This window comes from Malus sylvestris, chromosome 13 (assembly GCF_916048215.2).
Source record: "Malus sylvestris chromosome 13, drMalSylv7.2, whole genome shotgun sequence".
Taxonomy (NCBI): domain Eukaryota; kingdom Viridiplantae; phylum Streptophyta; class Magnoliopsida; order Rosales; family Rosaceae; genus Malus; species Malus sylvestris.
The window spans coordinates 2,295,736-2,312,463 of NC_062272.1; positions in this window are offsets into that span (position 1 = coordinate 2,295,736).

Sequence of the window (16,728 nt, forward strand, 5' to 3'; positions counted from 1 at the left end):
CTATTGCTTTCATTGTTCTACTAGTGCAAGTCTACGGGAATCCCGATCTGCATCTCCGGAAACATATGATGATGGGTAAATATATTTCCAATGCATATTACAGGCCCATTGAGATTTGGATCACAGCGTTGAGGAAGTAGTGGTCCATATGGGCTGTATGAGTTGTGAGTAAGAATTTGGGCCCGCTATTAGAATACCCACAATGGGAAAGACAAATTTAATAAAAATTACGTTTAATAATGGCATTTTATATTAGCACCCCACAAAATGTTGAATGTACTCTACATTAAAATTTAATATTAATAACTTATTTACCCTACTATGCAATTACAATTTTGATCTTATTAGGTTTAAAAATAAATAAAACATTTATAAATACATCTCAAATCACTTTTAACGTATTATTTATCTACTTCAACTATCAAAACCTCTCCCACCCTCCATTGTTGAATAAAACCCTAAGCAATGAAACTACAAACATGTTGATTGACAAAAATTATTTTTGACCAGAACATGAAATCGGTGTTTTGAAAGCTTTACGTGAGGTAAGACTTCATATTTTTCTTTGTTTTAGTGATTTCGACGACATCGATAATTATTTAATCTCATTCAATCTAATAATTCAAGAATTAGCACTTATGAATCTCATAATTCAAAAACCATGGCATGCGAATTGATTGCAGATTGAGTCAATGACATTCATAAGGTGCTTTCTTGCACTATTTTAAGATGCTTTCTTGCAGGTCGACTTGGTTCGCCCAAAATATGCACAAGAAAATGGAAACAACATGGTAACTTTGAAATCATTATTATTGTTATTGAAAAACGTTCAAATGAACCTAAACATTTTTTTCAAATCATTCAATTTGAAATCATTCGGCAAACTAACGTTCAGATGGTTTGAAATCATTCAGCAAAATTAAAAATGAGTGTTACAAGATTTGAGAAATGTGGGGGTGTATGTAGAAAATGTAAGGTGTATATTAAGAATGTGGGGTGTGAGGGTATTATGGGGAAGGAAGTGGGGTGTATTAAGATAATTTTTAATTGAAAAAGTAAATGTGAGGTGTAGTAAGTATGTGGGGTTTATTCAACAACTTGTGGGGTGCTAATATAATTAGCCTTAATAATTTGTTTTTTTCCATAAAAATTGTATATAGTAGAGATTATCTGTCTCAGGCATGGCCCGTGAAAGGATATTTAGTCACGTTATTTATAAGGCACTTCTCACGTAAGTATAAGAGAGGATCTTCGTTGGATCCTCTTTGTAAGGATCCTCCAATCACATCCATTCATCGTACATCGTGAGGCCAGTTTTCGTCAGATAATGTTTATATTCAATTTTAAATAATAAAAATTTTACAATAATTTCTGATTGCATGGTATACGATGAACGAATATGATTGAAGGATTCCCAAGATCCTCACAAAGAAGATCTGGCGAGTATCCTCTCTCACGTTAGTATGAGATTATCCGATGTCACGATGATCCGTCAAGTGTAAAAACTGACGTAATCAAGTGTTTTACCAAAATTTCTCTCAAATAACACACACTAGCTAAGGGCCCACGGAGACTCTAAATCTAAGGCCCCTTCCGGCACAGTATCTTGTTGCATTTTAGTTGCAGAGTCTTGTCAATAACACTTGACACTTGTTAATATATAATTACTTTAATTAATTAACCAAAAGATTGGTTTAAAGTTTAAACAACCATGGAAAACGTTAATCGATCTTTCCTTAAAATTAGGGACCACTAACATTAGTAAGCAGAGTCTTAGGTTATCTGCTCGTGGCAAAAAACCAGCCACCTCATGCAAACCTAATTAACAAACCAAGGATACTTTCAAACTCAATTCTTAATCAAGCCAAAAGTTTGTCTTGACCTATGCTTTCAATTCTACGGTGTAGAACTTCAGACAGATGCATCCACTTGGATCTTGTTTTTAAAGAGAGCCATGAGAGACAGATTCCTGCAGAATTCATGGGATTGTTTATCTGACTCAGTGTTCTTGTTTTAATTTAAAAAAAAAAACGCATCATATGTACAATGTAGATTACTAAATGCTTAAACCCATTTTCTAAGACCAAGTCCCACATGCCTACAAAGATTATGGGTTCCTTATATATATATATACACACACACACACACCTTATGCTAGATTCGATCCCCATGTTCAGTACAATAGGTTCTGAATAGTTGTCTCCTTGTTTTACTACATGTGATTAACACCCATGTCTGGTTTCAAGTCGTTCGTTGAACACTTGTAAAAAAATATAAACTTTTATGTATTTTCATTTCATTCGATCTCGAGTAGACATTCGTATTCGATGTGAGAACCGTCCTACTACTGAATATCAAAAATTAAGTTACGATAAAAAAAATTGAGGAAAATATAGTGGTCATATTGACAACGTGGGTAGACATGTTAGAATACTAAGACCATCTTTAGTCAAGGGCTACAAGCCACATTTAGCTCTCAAATTGATAAAATTAGTCTCCAACCAAAGGGCTAAATTGGAATCGAGCTAAAAGAATCAGTCTAAGTTGGCCCCAGGACAAGCAACATGTAGTCCCATGATAGACTAAGTTTGGCACCAAAAAGTAATAAAATATGAAGGGGAATAAAATATAGTCATGCACGGTTGGAGATGGAAAAATTTAGTCCAAATTTATTTTTAAGATATTAAATTTTAGAGTACTAAAACAACCAAAGACTATGTTTAGCCCTGCAACTGAAGATTTCCTCGTGACATTGAACTTGTGGAACTAGGTTGGGAGAAGTGATTCAGCAGAATCTAATGGAGAATTTTCAAATGTGTTTTTTGTCATGTCATGTGCAGGTGCCTCCCAGCTACATATGTTTTTTGGGTTATATGTTATTTGGGTGTGTTTTTTGTGTAGCCGTCTATGTGTGTGTCTCTCTCTCTCTTTATTTAGCAAACAAACCACATTGATTGACCAAAGTCCCTCTTCTCCAAACCCACTTCACGGTCTTCCAATTAATGTATTTTTGAAACCCTAAAGTTTGATGGACTTCATGTAGCAATTCTCCTAATTATTTTTAATATATAAAACATTATCGACTGTAATATCTAGGGTTTAGCTCTAATTAAGTTGGATTAATTAGTAATTGTATGTATTAGTTAAATAATCTAGAGAGAGAGAGTCACTTCACATGACTTAAAGCTAACTCCACCCAACCTTCACCATTTTTCTATTAAAAAAGAAGTAGGCAATGTCACTTGGAATACATGAAGAGTCTCATTGAGTCACCCATATTGTTTGGAATTTTCCCTAATTAAAAAAGCCCTAAACATATCCCTAAAAGGGATTTCCAACTTGAAAACTAAGTCACATTGGGTTATCCTTTTATCCTTTTTGGATCCTTCCAAAAGTAATGGTTGCAAAAAAGAAACAATTAAAGGTGATTAGAAGTTAATGGAGTTTTAACATGATATGGGATCATGTCTTAAATAATAATCTCTCTCATTTATTTAATCGACCTTGTTTTCTCATTGGTTTGATTTTCTTTTTGTAATAAGCACAACTTGGCGGGGGCCATGCTCGAGATTTAGGCAATCTTAAAACGATAATATTGGCATCACTTCAATCAACAACAAAGCAAAAAAGCATGATTAAGGCCCTAAAATGTGTTTTATATTTAGATGGTGGAAACCATTCCAACATCAAGAACATGAAGAAACCCATTGTTAAGTAGACATGTTAATTAATCAACATTAGTGATTGGACAATCCTCTCACCACCCCGACTACTTATTAACTTAAAACTCTTCTTCTTTGAGAGAGTGAGAGTTGCTCCTTGTAGGTCCAATGTCACAAAACTTGGAAATTGAGGTGGTTCCAACGTGCCCTAATGTGCGCGGGCCCTAACCAGAGTTTGATCAACTACTTAGATGCAACTTCACATGCCTAACCCTCCATCAGTGGAGAAACCCTTCTGCCTATGTCACCCGTCCTACAACATTATATTAAATTATATTTTAGCTTCCAATTAAGCCACCGTTCGATCTCCCTCTTATGCAGCATGTTTGACCCATGTTTCAACTTTTTTATGTCCAAGTGCTTTGGTATTTTTTCTTTTCTTTTTCAAAGGAACATAAAATGAGCTTTATTCAAGAAAATGAGCTTGTCTTTTCTTTTTATATAATAAATAGTAACATTCATTCAACCACCAACACTATGGTATGGTGATATTTATTTCTAACATAAAATGAAAGTTTTGGATTCGATTCTCATAAAAAAGTAGTCTAAATCCCGGTCTCCGAGTAAGCATTAAGAAAAAGAAATAGAAAAGTTCTTTTGGATAGATGGATAGAAGACAGTTCACTTGCAAAGTTACAAGGTGAAGCCTACAAACCCTAGCTAGCTATATGAAATGAACTCTTCAACTTTATAGTAAAAATAGGACTTAGATCTCATCCAGATCCAAATTGTAAAAATCCTCACATCTTAACAATTTATCGTATATTGTGCAATAAAAAATTATTTAAATTATTTATTTAAAATTAAATATAAATAGTACATGATAAAAACTGATCATACAATGTACAATAAATGGCTAAACTATGAAAATCCTCATAAAGAAAATTCAAAAAAAATGTTCATCCGTAAAGATATGCATGTACATGAGAAAATCACTTCGGGACGTACAAGGTGAGCCCCATATCGTGAGAACGGTAGCTGGTTGGCCTGGTTTTGCTAACCCTCCCTTCAAGTGTGATTCGAGACTCAAAATGACAGATAAGTGAGAACGACCCAAAGGTCACAAAATCATTGGATCCAATTAATAAAGCGAAAAAGGTTGTTAGGTTTAATCAGTAGAAATCCATCATTTCAAACTAATTAGTGCGGAGATATTCCTAATCCCAAGTCCTAAATTGATGTGCATTAGTTTAATAATTCAGACCCCCCCCCTCCCCTTCCCCCAATATACTCTTCTATCTATGTTTCATGTTAGGGATTTCAGCATTATGGACCCACATAAACTATACAGGAATGGGCCATCACGAGTCTCAACTATCATCTCCAACCTGCTTGTAGAAATTGACATGATCCTTTGATGAAGGAATCATCTCTACTTCTGGCAAACGAAATGGGTTGCTTGTGGGACCATTATTCAAATTATTCAATAATTAAACCGTCTGTATCTTTTTCCTACTCTATAATTATTAGAAAACTAAATAATTGAAAAATATTATCTCTACTAATTAATAAAACTTTCTTTGTTAACTAGAAGAATGTAAAAAGATAAATTAATCTTCTATCACAAAAAAAAAAAAATGATGGGCTATGTAATTTCATAGGTCCAAATTTTACTGTTTTTTTTTAACCTCACATACATGTGATGTTAAAATACTTCCAATATTAAAAAAAAAACCGAAAACAAAAACTTCTCACTCCTCCCACGTTCTCTCTCTCTCCCTCTTTCCTTCTCATTTTCTAAAAAAATGTGTTCATTCACACAAAGTGTCTATGTAAATGCTAGTTTGATTAATGAAAACACTGTTTAGTTATTAACTGCGATCAAACAAATAGAATGAACATTACTATAATCATGATGGTAAGTGAATTCTAAATATTTGCCTAAAGGGTGAATAAATTAAATATACATCGATCAACCATTCATGATGGAGTGATTGACTTTTGTTTACCTAAATATTGCATATCTAGGTCATATTTAAGCTTTGTGATGGATCAAAGAAACCGCCTCTTGTTTTGTGGTTAGTATAAGTAATCATGATTATCCAGACCACAAAACAAAAACACACATGATTAATTGTGAAATCTAACGGTCGAAAAAGAATGCAAGCTTTCACTCGAAAGGTGATCCAGATGATGATGGGGATCAGATTTCTTGTATGGGAAAACTTGACTAAGGAAATAGGAAAGAAAAGAAAGAGGAGACAAGGTGGGTCAGGTTTGGAGTTGTGACGAAGACTTATTAGGGTTAGGGTTCAGAGGCTGCTTTCAAAAATAATGTATACTAATCACACATTAAGCAAAAACTTTATGCTCATGAAGTGGGAGATTTCGAAAGCCAACTTCTTGTCTCTCTTTATAATTTTCTCTCGTAGTTAGTAAGATTCGCAGAGATCTCACACAAAGAAAAAGTAAATCACATTCATTAATTATTCATTTGATTAAATTTATATGGATTTCAAACGTCAATCACGCAAACATCCCAAACTACTACCGATCATCAACACGTAATGGTGGAGTCCGTGGGGCCCAAATATAAGTTGTAACTTGTAAGCACACCAGAACCCAACTCTGTAACCCTAGCTCGAGTTATATAAGAGCTTCCCATGTTTACTTTATTCACGATACTGCCATCATTACCGTCACTTTCGACCGTGGGAAAAACTTCAACTGTGAAACATGCGTATCTTAGGGTTTAGATACCGAAGATAAGTAGATGGTGACACGTGGGCCATACAAAGTGAGTAGAGGCAAACCTACGGTAGGAGATCTCAGTTGAATCCATCTCTTGACGTGGGACCAACACGAGTGCCAAAAACCATGAAAGATTTGCATTTCGCACATTTGCATGCATGAAAGTTTTGACTTTTTAGAGGGAAAAAAATGAAAAAAAAAATAGAGTTTTAATGAAACATTTCTGTTTTTTTATAACGAAAAATAATATTTGTATTTTTTACAATACTATTCATTACAACTTTATTTATTCTTTTTCATTAAAACTAAAGTTTTTTTTGAGCTTTTTAATAGTTTTTTTCTGTTCTGTTTTTTAAATGCATTGGTGGGTGATGTCGGGCCTGAGATTGAGCACCTCTCGGAGCCAGCTAGAAAGACAATGGGGCGAGGGTAAAATTGGAAACTCAATTTTCATTGTTAGAGAGAGAGAGAGAGAGGATGTAACAAGTTTTGGGATTTTAAATTTTCTAAGCTTCTAGCAGTTGAAGGAGCAGTTGGGGTCAGGGAAACAGAGGAATGGGCTTCATGTTGCTTCATCGAGTTTCGTTCCCAACTGCATATCTGAGCCACTCATACTCAAAGTACGAGATAACAAAAGTACCTAAGTTTTAAAATTGTGAAAAACTTAGTTTCTACGTACTTAAAAACCTAATCAAATAGGTAGAGAAATGTTATAGGGAATTCTTTCAAAAAAGTGAAATTTTTTGTCATTTTTTTTTGTTACCTTATATTTTTTACATAATATTTTATAATGTTGTTACGTGAATTGATGCTAAATTATGCAGTGTTAGAGAGTCTTACTTTTAACAGAATACAGTTAGTTTTTTTTTTCAAAAAAGTATTATAATATGATTTAAAATACTATTATAATAAAATTCGTTTAAAATACTACAACAACAACAACAACAAAGCCTTTTCCCACTAAGTGGGGTCGGCTATATGAATCCTAGAACGTCATTGCGCTCGGTTTTGTGTCATGTCCTCCGTTAGATCCAAGTACTCTAAGTCTTTTCTTAGAGTCTCTTCCAAAGTTGTCCTAGGTCTTCCTCTACCCCTTCGGCCCTGAACCTCTGTCCCGTAGTCACATCTTCGAACCAGAGCGTCAGTCGGCCTTCTTTGCACATGTTCAAAATCACCGGAGCCGATTTTCTCTCATATTTCCTACAATTTCGGCTACTCCTACTTTACCTCGGATATCCTCATTCCCAATCTTATCCTTTCTCGTGTGCCCACACATCCCACGAAGCATCCTCATCTCCGCTACACCCATTTTGTGTACGTGTTGATGCTTCACCACCCAACATTCTGTGCCATACAACATCGCTAGCCTTATTGCCGTCCTATAAAATTTTTCCTTGAGCTTCAGTGGCCTACGACGGTCACATAACACGTCGGATGCACTCTTTCCATCCAGCTCGTATTCTATGGTTGAGATCTCCATCTAATTCTCCGTTCTCTTGCAAGATAGATCCTAGGTAGCGAAAACGATCGCTTTTTGTGATCTTCGCTAGATTGCTCCGGTCATTAGTGTGGATAAGTATATAAATGGATAGAGATAGGAAAGCAAACACAAGATGTACGTGGTTCACCCAGATTGGCTACGTCCACGGAATAGAAGAGTTCTCATTAATTGTGAAGGGTTTACACAAGTACATAGGTTCAAGCTCTCATTTAGTGAGTACAAGTGAATGATTTAGTACAAATGACATTAGGAAATATTGTGGGAGAATGATCTCGTAATCACGAAACTTCTAAGTATCGGAGTGTGGTGTCGTCTTGACTTGCCTTATCTGTCTCATAGGTAGATGTGGCATCTTCTCTGGAAGTACTCTTCCTCCATCCAGGGGTGGTATCTTTAACTGGTGGAGATGCACAAGGTAATGTATCAATTTCACTTGAAGCTTACTTGTAGTTTCAGGCTTGGTCAAGCGCGATACAAACCATGTAGTAGGAGTCCCCCAAGTCGCCGAGCTAGGGGGTCTGCTGAAAGAGGTGACAGACAAGGTAAGCAATCAGAGCTCCGACTGATTGTTCACCTTCTCCCCATCTTGCAGCAGCATGAAGGATAAAGAGAAGAAAAATGAGAAGAGATGATATGAGATACTTTTGCTTTTGAAGAAGTAACTTTCCACAGGCTTATTCTTGAACTGAGCTGGAGGGTTTTCTGGTTTCCTCCAGAGTATAAGGCCGACTGAAGAATTTGAGGGTCAAAACAAGTCCATCAAATCTAGAGTACGTTCCACCCTGCTGATATGGGATACTTTTGCTTTTGACAGAGTAATGAATGTATCGGCACGTGTGCTGTTACGCTTGTCTCCACATGCTTCCTTGTATCCTTCGCACTTGCCCTATCTGTTTCTCAAGCAGATGCGGAATCTTCCCTGGAAACATAAGATGTTGAAGATGAGTACTCGAGAGCAATGCCAGGTAAGTAATCAGGTAAGGGGTTCCAGGCAGTCAGTTCCTGGCTGGAAGCTTGATTCCAAGTGCTGACTGATTGCTCTCTTTCTCCTTGTCTTGCAGGTAAAAACAAGGCCAAAAGAAAAGACAGGGAAAAAGCATGATATGGGATACTCTTGCTTTTAACCCTGATGATATGAGATATTCTTGCTCTAGTATAGCTTGTTTGCAGAGGTATTATCGGGGGGAAAGAAAGCTGAATATTTCGAAAGGCTTCGTTGGGAGTGCCCTCTCAGATATGATGAAGGGTTGAGCATTTTTGCAGGTCTGCCTGTCCGTTGGGGATGGAGGTCGACATATATAGGAGTCTCCCTAACAACAAGTAGTAATGCTATTCCTTTACCCTGCTTGGTCATAGCACGGTAGTGGGAGCTGCCAGTTTCACATGTTTTAACTCTGTCAGAGCACTTTGAAAAAGTGGTCTGTGGTATCTGGCTCTCGAGATTCGGAAAACGATGCCTCTTCGATTTTTGAGAAAGCAATCATGCTGGGGGTATGACTCTCGAGATTCGGAGAGCAGTGTCTCTTCGATTTTTGAGGAAGTAATCATGTTGGGAGTCTGGCTCTCGAGATTCGGAGGGCGGTGCCTCTTCGATTTTGGAGCAAGCAATCTTGTTGGGAGTGTTGTCTCGAATGTGAGTAAAGGTTGGGCATGTTTGCTAGTCTACCTTGCCACGAAGCACAAAGGTTGACACACAGGGACTTTCCAATTATCCAGCAATGGTACTGTTCCTTTACCCTCTCTTCGATTTTGAGAAAGTAGTCATGTTGGGAGTCTGGCTCTCGAGATTCGGAGGACGGTGCCTCTTCGATTTTGGAGCAAGCAATCTTATTGGGAGTGTTTTCTCGAATGTGAGTAAAGGTTGGGCATGTTTGCTAGTCTACCTTGCCACGAAGCACAGAGGTTGACACACAGGGACTTTCCAATTATCCAGCAGTGGTACTGTTCCTTTACAGTTGTGGGTAATAATATGGTAGCTAGACCTTCAAAATTTATGTGTCTAAACTTTTGTTAGTGCTGTTTCTTTGCTATTCTTTTACCTTTCTTGGTCAGAGCGATGTAGTGGGAGCTGCAAGCTTCACGTGCTCAACTTTGGCAGAGAACTTTGGCAAAGTTATTTGTGGTACCCATGAGCTATTGTTGCGTGTGGGAAGTGGGTGATTGAACAGTAAGATTCATGTGCTTTCTACTTCACCAGAAGTCTTCGACAGAATGCCCATAATTTCTGCAAAGCTGAGTGTGCGTGTGACAGGTGCTGACAAGGCTAGAAAAGTAGGTGCCTCTTCGATTTCTGAGATCGGCCCTCGTGGTCTCTGAGCAGCCCAGCTTTTGAGAAAGCGAGCGCCTCTTCGATTGATTCGGAGAACGATGCCTCATCGATTTTTGAGAAAGCAATCATGCTGGGGGTCTGGCTCTCGAGATTCGGGGAGCAGTGTCTCTTCGATTTTTGAGAAAGTAATCATGTTGGGAGTCTGGCTCTCGAGATTCGGAGGGCGGTGCCTCTTCGATTTTGGAGCAAGCAATCTTGTTGGGAGTGTTTTCTCGAATGTGAGTAAAGGTTGGGCATGTTTGCTAGTCTACCTTGCCACGAAGCACAGAGGTTGACACACAGGGACTTTCCAATTATCCAGCAATGGTACTGTTCCTTTACCCTCTCTTCGATTTTTAAGAAAGTAGTCATGTTGGGAGTCTGGCTCTCGAGATTCGGAGGACGGTGTCTCTTCGATTTTGGAGCAAGCAATCTTATTGGGAGTGTTTTCTCGAATGTGAGTAAAGGTTGGGCATGTTTGCTAGTCTACCTTGCCACGAAGCACAGAGGTTGACACACAGGGACTTTCCAATTATCCAGCAGTGGTACTGTTCCTTTACCCTTGTGGGTAATAATATGGTAGCTAGACCTTCAAAATTTATGGGTCTAAACTTTGTTAGTGCTGTTTCTTTGCTATTCTTTTACCCTTCTTGGTCAGAGCGATGTAGTGGGAGCTGCAAGCTTCACGTGCTCAACTTTGGCAGAGAACTTTGGCAGAGAACTTTGGCAAAGTTATCTGTGGTACCCATGAGCTATTGTTGCGTGTGGGAAGTGGGTGATTGAACAGTAAGATTCATGTGTTTTCTACTTCCCCAAAAGTCTTTGACAGAATGCCCATAATTTCCGCAAAACTGAGTGTGCGTGTGACAGGTGCTGACAAGGCTGGAAAAGGCTGGAAAAGTAGGTGCCTCTTCGATTTCTGAGATCGGCCCTCGTGGTCTCTGGGGAGCCCAGCTTTTGAGAAAGCGAGCGCCTCTTCGATTTTTGAGATCGGCCTTCGTGGTCTTTGAGCAGCCCAACTTTTGAGAAAGCAAACGCCTCTTCGATTTCTGAGATCAACCCTCGTGATCTCTAAGCAGCCCAGCTTTTGAGAAAGCAAACGCCTCTTCGATTTCTGAGCAGGCGCCTCTTCGATTTCTGAAGCTTCGTCGAGTGCAGATTTTTATAGGGGCTGGCATTAAGTTCCAAAGCACACTTGAATCTCCACCAGTAGAAGCTTCATTCTTGCACTTCTAAGATCTTGATTTGTCCGACCACTTCTCTCTTCAACACCTTTGAAAATGTCTGGCCCCTCCGACCGTCGTTTTGACTTGAACCTTGTTGAAGAGGCAGCCCCGCCTTCTCCAGACAACATATGGCGCCCATCATTCGTCTCCCCTACTGGTCCTCTTACCGTTGGGGATTCCGTGATGAAGAATGATATGACCGCTGCGGTGGTGGCCAGGAACCTTCTCACTCCCAAAGATAACAGACTACTTTCCAAACGGTCTGATGAGTTAGCTGTTAAGGATTCGCTGGCTCTTAGTGTTCAGTATGCAGGTTCTGTGTCTAATATGGCCCAACGCCTATTTGCTCGAACCCGCCAAGTTGAATCATTGGCGGCTGAAGTGATGAGTCTCAAACAGGAGATTAGAGGGCTCAAGCATGAGAATAAACAGTTGCACCGGCTCGCACATGACTATGCTACAAACATGAAGAGGAAGCTTGACCAGATGAAGGAAACTGATGGTCAGGTTTTACTTGATCATCAGAGATTTGTGGGTTTGTTCCAAAGGCATTTATTGCCTTCGTCTTCTGGGGCTGTACCGCGTAATGAAGCTCCAAATGATCAACCTCTGATGCCTCCTCATTCTAGGGTTCTGTCCAGTACTGAGGCTCCAAATGATCCCCCTCCGGTGCCTTCTCTTTCTGGGGCTCTACCGACTGCTGAGACTTCTCCTAAGCAACCTTTGTGAAGGCTCCCTCTTGTGTGTTTATTTTGACTCATGTATATGTACATATTTGTAGCTTATCGGGGATATCAATAAATAAGCTTTCCTTCATTTCAACGTATTGTGTTAAATACACCAAAGCCTTCTTCGCTAAGTTCTTTGAATTTTCTTTTGTTAAAGCTTGTATGTTGAAGCTTTCTGAGTGGAGCATGTAGGTTGGGGTAGTGTTCCCTTAATTTCCCGAGTGAGGAAAACTTCTCGGTTGGAGACTTGGAAAATCCAAGTCACTAAGTGGGATCGGCTATATGAATCTTAGAACGCCATTGTGCTCGATCCTGTGTCATGTCCTTCGTTAGATCCAAGTACTCTAAGTCTTTTCTTAGAGTCTCTTCCAAAGTTTTCCTAGGTCTTCCTCTACCCCTTCGGCCCTGAACCTCTGTCCCATAGTCGCATCTTCTAATCGGAACGTCAGTAGGCCTTCTTTGCACATGTCCAAACCACCGTAACCGATTTTCTCTCATCTTTCCTTCAATTTCGGCTACTCCTACTTTACCCCGGATATCCTCATTCCTAATCTTATCCTTTCTCGTGTGCCCACACATCCAACGAAGCATCCTCATCTCCGCTACACCCATTTTGTGTACGTGTTGATGTTTCACCGCCCAACATTCTGTGCCATACAGCATTGCCGGCCTTATTGCCGTCCTATAAAATTTTCCCTTGAGCTTCAGTGGCATACGGCGGTCACACAACACGCCGGATGCACTCTTCCACTTCATCCATCCAGCTTGTATTCTATGGTTGAGATCTCCATCTAATTCTCCGTTCTTTTGCAAGATAGATCCTAGGTAACGAAAACGGTCGCTCTTTGGTATTTCTTGATCTCCGATCCTCACCCCTAACTCGTTTTGGCCTCCATTTGCACTGAACTTGCACTCCATATATTCTGTCTTTGATCGGCTTAGGCGAAGACCTTTAGATTCCAACACTTCTCTCCAAAGGTTAAGCTTTGCATTTACCCCTTCCTGAGTTTCATCTATCAACACTATATCGTCTGCGAAAAGCATACACCAAGGAATATCATCTTGAATATGTCGTGTTAACTCATCCATTACCAACGCAAAAAGGTAAGGACTTAAGGATGAGCCTTGATGTAATCCTACAGTTATGGGAAAGCTTTCGGTTTGTCCTTCATGAGTTCGTACGGAAGTCTTTGCTCCTTCATACATATCCTTTATAGCTTGGATATATGCTACTCGTACTCCTTTCTTCTCTAAAATCCTCCAAAGAATGTCTCTTGGGACCCTATCATACGCTTTTTCCAAATCTATAAAGACCATGTGTAAATCCTTTTTCCCATCTCTATATCTTTCCATCAATCTTCGTAAGAGATAGATTGCCTCCATGGTTGAGCGCCCTGGCATGAACCCGAATTGGTTGTCCGAAACCCGTGTCTCTTGCCTCAATCTATGCTCAATGACTCTCTCCCAGAGCTTCATTGTATGACTCATTAGCTTAATACCCCTATAGTTCATGCAATTTTGTACGTCGCCCTTATTCTTGTAGATAGGCACCAAAGTGCTCATTCGCCACTCATTTGGCATCTTCTTCGTTTTCAAAATCCTATTGAAAAGGTCAGTGAGCCATGTTATACCTGTCTCTCCCAAAAGTTTCCACACTTCGATTGGTATATCGTCTGGGCCTATTGCTTTTTTATGCTTCATCTTCTTCAAAGCTACAACCACTTCTTCCTTCCGGATTCGACGATAAAAAGAGTAGTTTCTACACTCTTCTGAGTTACTCAACTCCCCTAAAGAAGCACTCATTTCATGTCCTTCATTGAAAAGATTATGAAAATAACCTCTCCATCTGTCTTTAACCGCGTTCTCTGTAGCAAGAACCTTTCCATCCTCATCCTTGATGCACCTCACTTGGTTTAGGTCCCTTGTCTTCTTTTCCCTTGCTCTAGATAGTTTATAGATATCCAACTCTCCTTCTTTGGTATCTAGTCGTTTATACATATCGTCGTAAGCCGCTAACTTAGCTTCTCTGACAGCTTTCTTCGCCTCTTGCTTCGCTTTTCTATACCTTTCACCATTTTCATCAGTCCTCTCCTTGTATAAGGCTTTACAACATTCCTTCTTAGCCTTCACCTTTGTTTGTACCTCCTCATTCCACCACCAAGATTCCTTTTGGTGTGGGGCAAAGCCCTTGGACTCATTCGTTTAAAATACTATTATAATAAAATTCGTGTTGTAGTTAGGTTAAATTCTCTTACCCCTAGAGGAAGGAGAATAAGAAGAATATTGCTCTTAAGAGAAAAGTGGAACATAAATACAGATGTGATAAATATATAAGACTTATAGGAGGAGTGTACTTGTCATAGCATGTAGGACGTGTCGCCCAACAGAGAATTTTGAGTAGGAAGGCATGAGAGGTTATCCAGGCAAAGTTTCTTTATTTGATGAAACATTTTCTTTAGATTGGATTGGTCATCTTCCCCAAAGTCCCCATCATCACTGACTGAAAGCAAAGCCAGTAGGACTGGCCCGTGCAGTAAGTTAATTACTTCCAGACTTTTCTAACCTAATTTTTTTTCTCCATGTGGCTGATAATCCTATAATCGAGCGGCTCATGTGAAGTTTGATCGTACTGGTCCAATTCATAGAAAATGAAATTACAAGTTAATCACACAGCTTGTTTGGCATAAATTATAATAACCACAAATAATAATAATAAGAAATTAAGATAGAGGTTGATTAAGCACTTCCTGGTTGAAACAGTAGTGGACGAACTCAATCATTTAGATTTTTTTTTTTTTTTTAACAATCGATATTATCAGCATTAAAAGGGTATGAACTAAGTTAAGTTCACAATCGGGTAGCAATAATATAGTTCACATTCATCTTCGGTAAGAATATAACCTAAAACATCTCACTTACAAGTGAAGAGACCGTAGTACTAAGTCATTTTACTTTAATTTGATTCGTATACAAATATATGTACTCCAAACACGTACCAAGCTTGCCATCACATTCTCTCCTCAAGTCACAAATGACAAAACTCACACATTGGTTTTTAACAAGTAATGTTGTGTAGAAATACAAAATTAATCGTTTTACTAACAGATTATTTGACGCACACAAGAATTTGTATCCAACTAATCTCATTAGTGTCTGTCTCAACAACATGATCAACAATTTAAACCACTAACTCCATTATAGTATTATATGTCACATTCCGGTCCGGGCCCCCATCACATTCCGAGTTCGACTCCATAGTAGCATGATACTGATTTGTCACATCCCGGCCCGGGCCTCACCACATTCGGGGCACAACTCTGCCTTAGCACGATATTGTCCGCTTTAGGCCCCGATCATGCCCTCATGGTTTTGTTTTTGGGAATTCACACAAGAACTTCCCAGTGGGTCATCTATACTGGGATTGTTCTCGTGCGAACTCGCTTAACTTCGAAGTTCTTACGGAATCCGAAGCCAGTGAGCTCCCAAAAGACCTCGTGCTACGTAGATATGAGAATATACATATAAGGCTTACATGATTCACTCCCTTAGACGATGTGAGATATTACAATATCTCAACAACGTGACCACTAATTTAAATCAAAGTTTGCAAATTATATGATTTTGTTATTAATGATTGAATTATTAATTAACATGTTTAATTATTTTTTAATAATATCACATCACTTAATTTACAAATTTAATTTGAAAAAGGGGCCTACTGATCATTATTCTTGGTCTAAATATCGATTTTGAATTATAATTAATTTCGATTTTGAAATCCCATCATGTCAAGCAAAGGGTATTGTTGCAATTTGACATGTATTGAAAGAAGAAACAGATGTGGATGAATTGAAAAGAAGTAGATTAAGTGGCAAGACAAGTGCAATCCTTTGGGGCCCTAGAGTGTCCTTGGGTCGTGTTCCCATATGTACATTATATTTACAGGGTAATACTAAAAATGTTAAATTTGTAGATAAAATCTTAGAAACTTAAAAAAATATGAAAGTTGATAATTAATTTATTATTTAAATATTGCTAAACGTATGTATTTTAATAATAATATATCATTTAATTTATAAATTTTATCTTCAAAATTAGTTTTTTAACATTTCCCTTCCACAACCCTCACTTTCTTTCCTTTGGGAAGTCCGCAACCCGAAACCATCGCTCTCTCAGTCTACCACCTATATATGCACATATATTATACATATGCGATTCTAATCAACTAATTACATCAATAAAGGGTTTGTCACTCAAGTTAAATATAATTCTTTATCTATGCATAGACAATGTATTGTTAAATTCTTTGAGGAGAGTGGTCATGATCATTCACACTTACGTTTGATATTCTGATATTTTTTATACTATTCCGTAGTTTAAAAAATAAACTCTAAAAATCCAAGAGTGATGATTACTTAAATATAGAACTACTTGGTAGGTTACGCAACCAAAAAAAAAAAAAAACACGTTTAAGCACTTGAAATATATTTTTAATTAATTTTTTATTGAATTGAAGAACCCTTTTTGTTATCCTGTGTATAAATACCCCCTC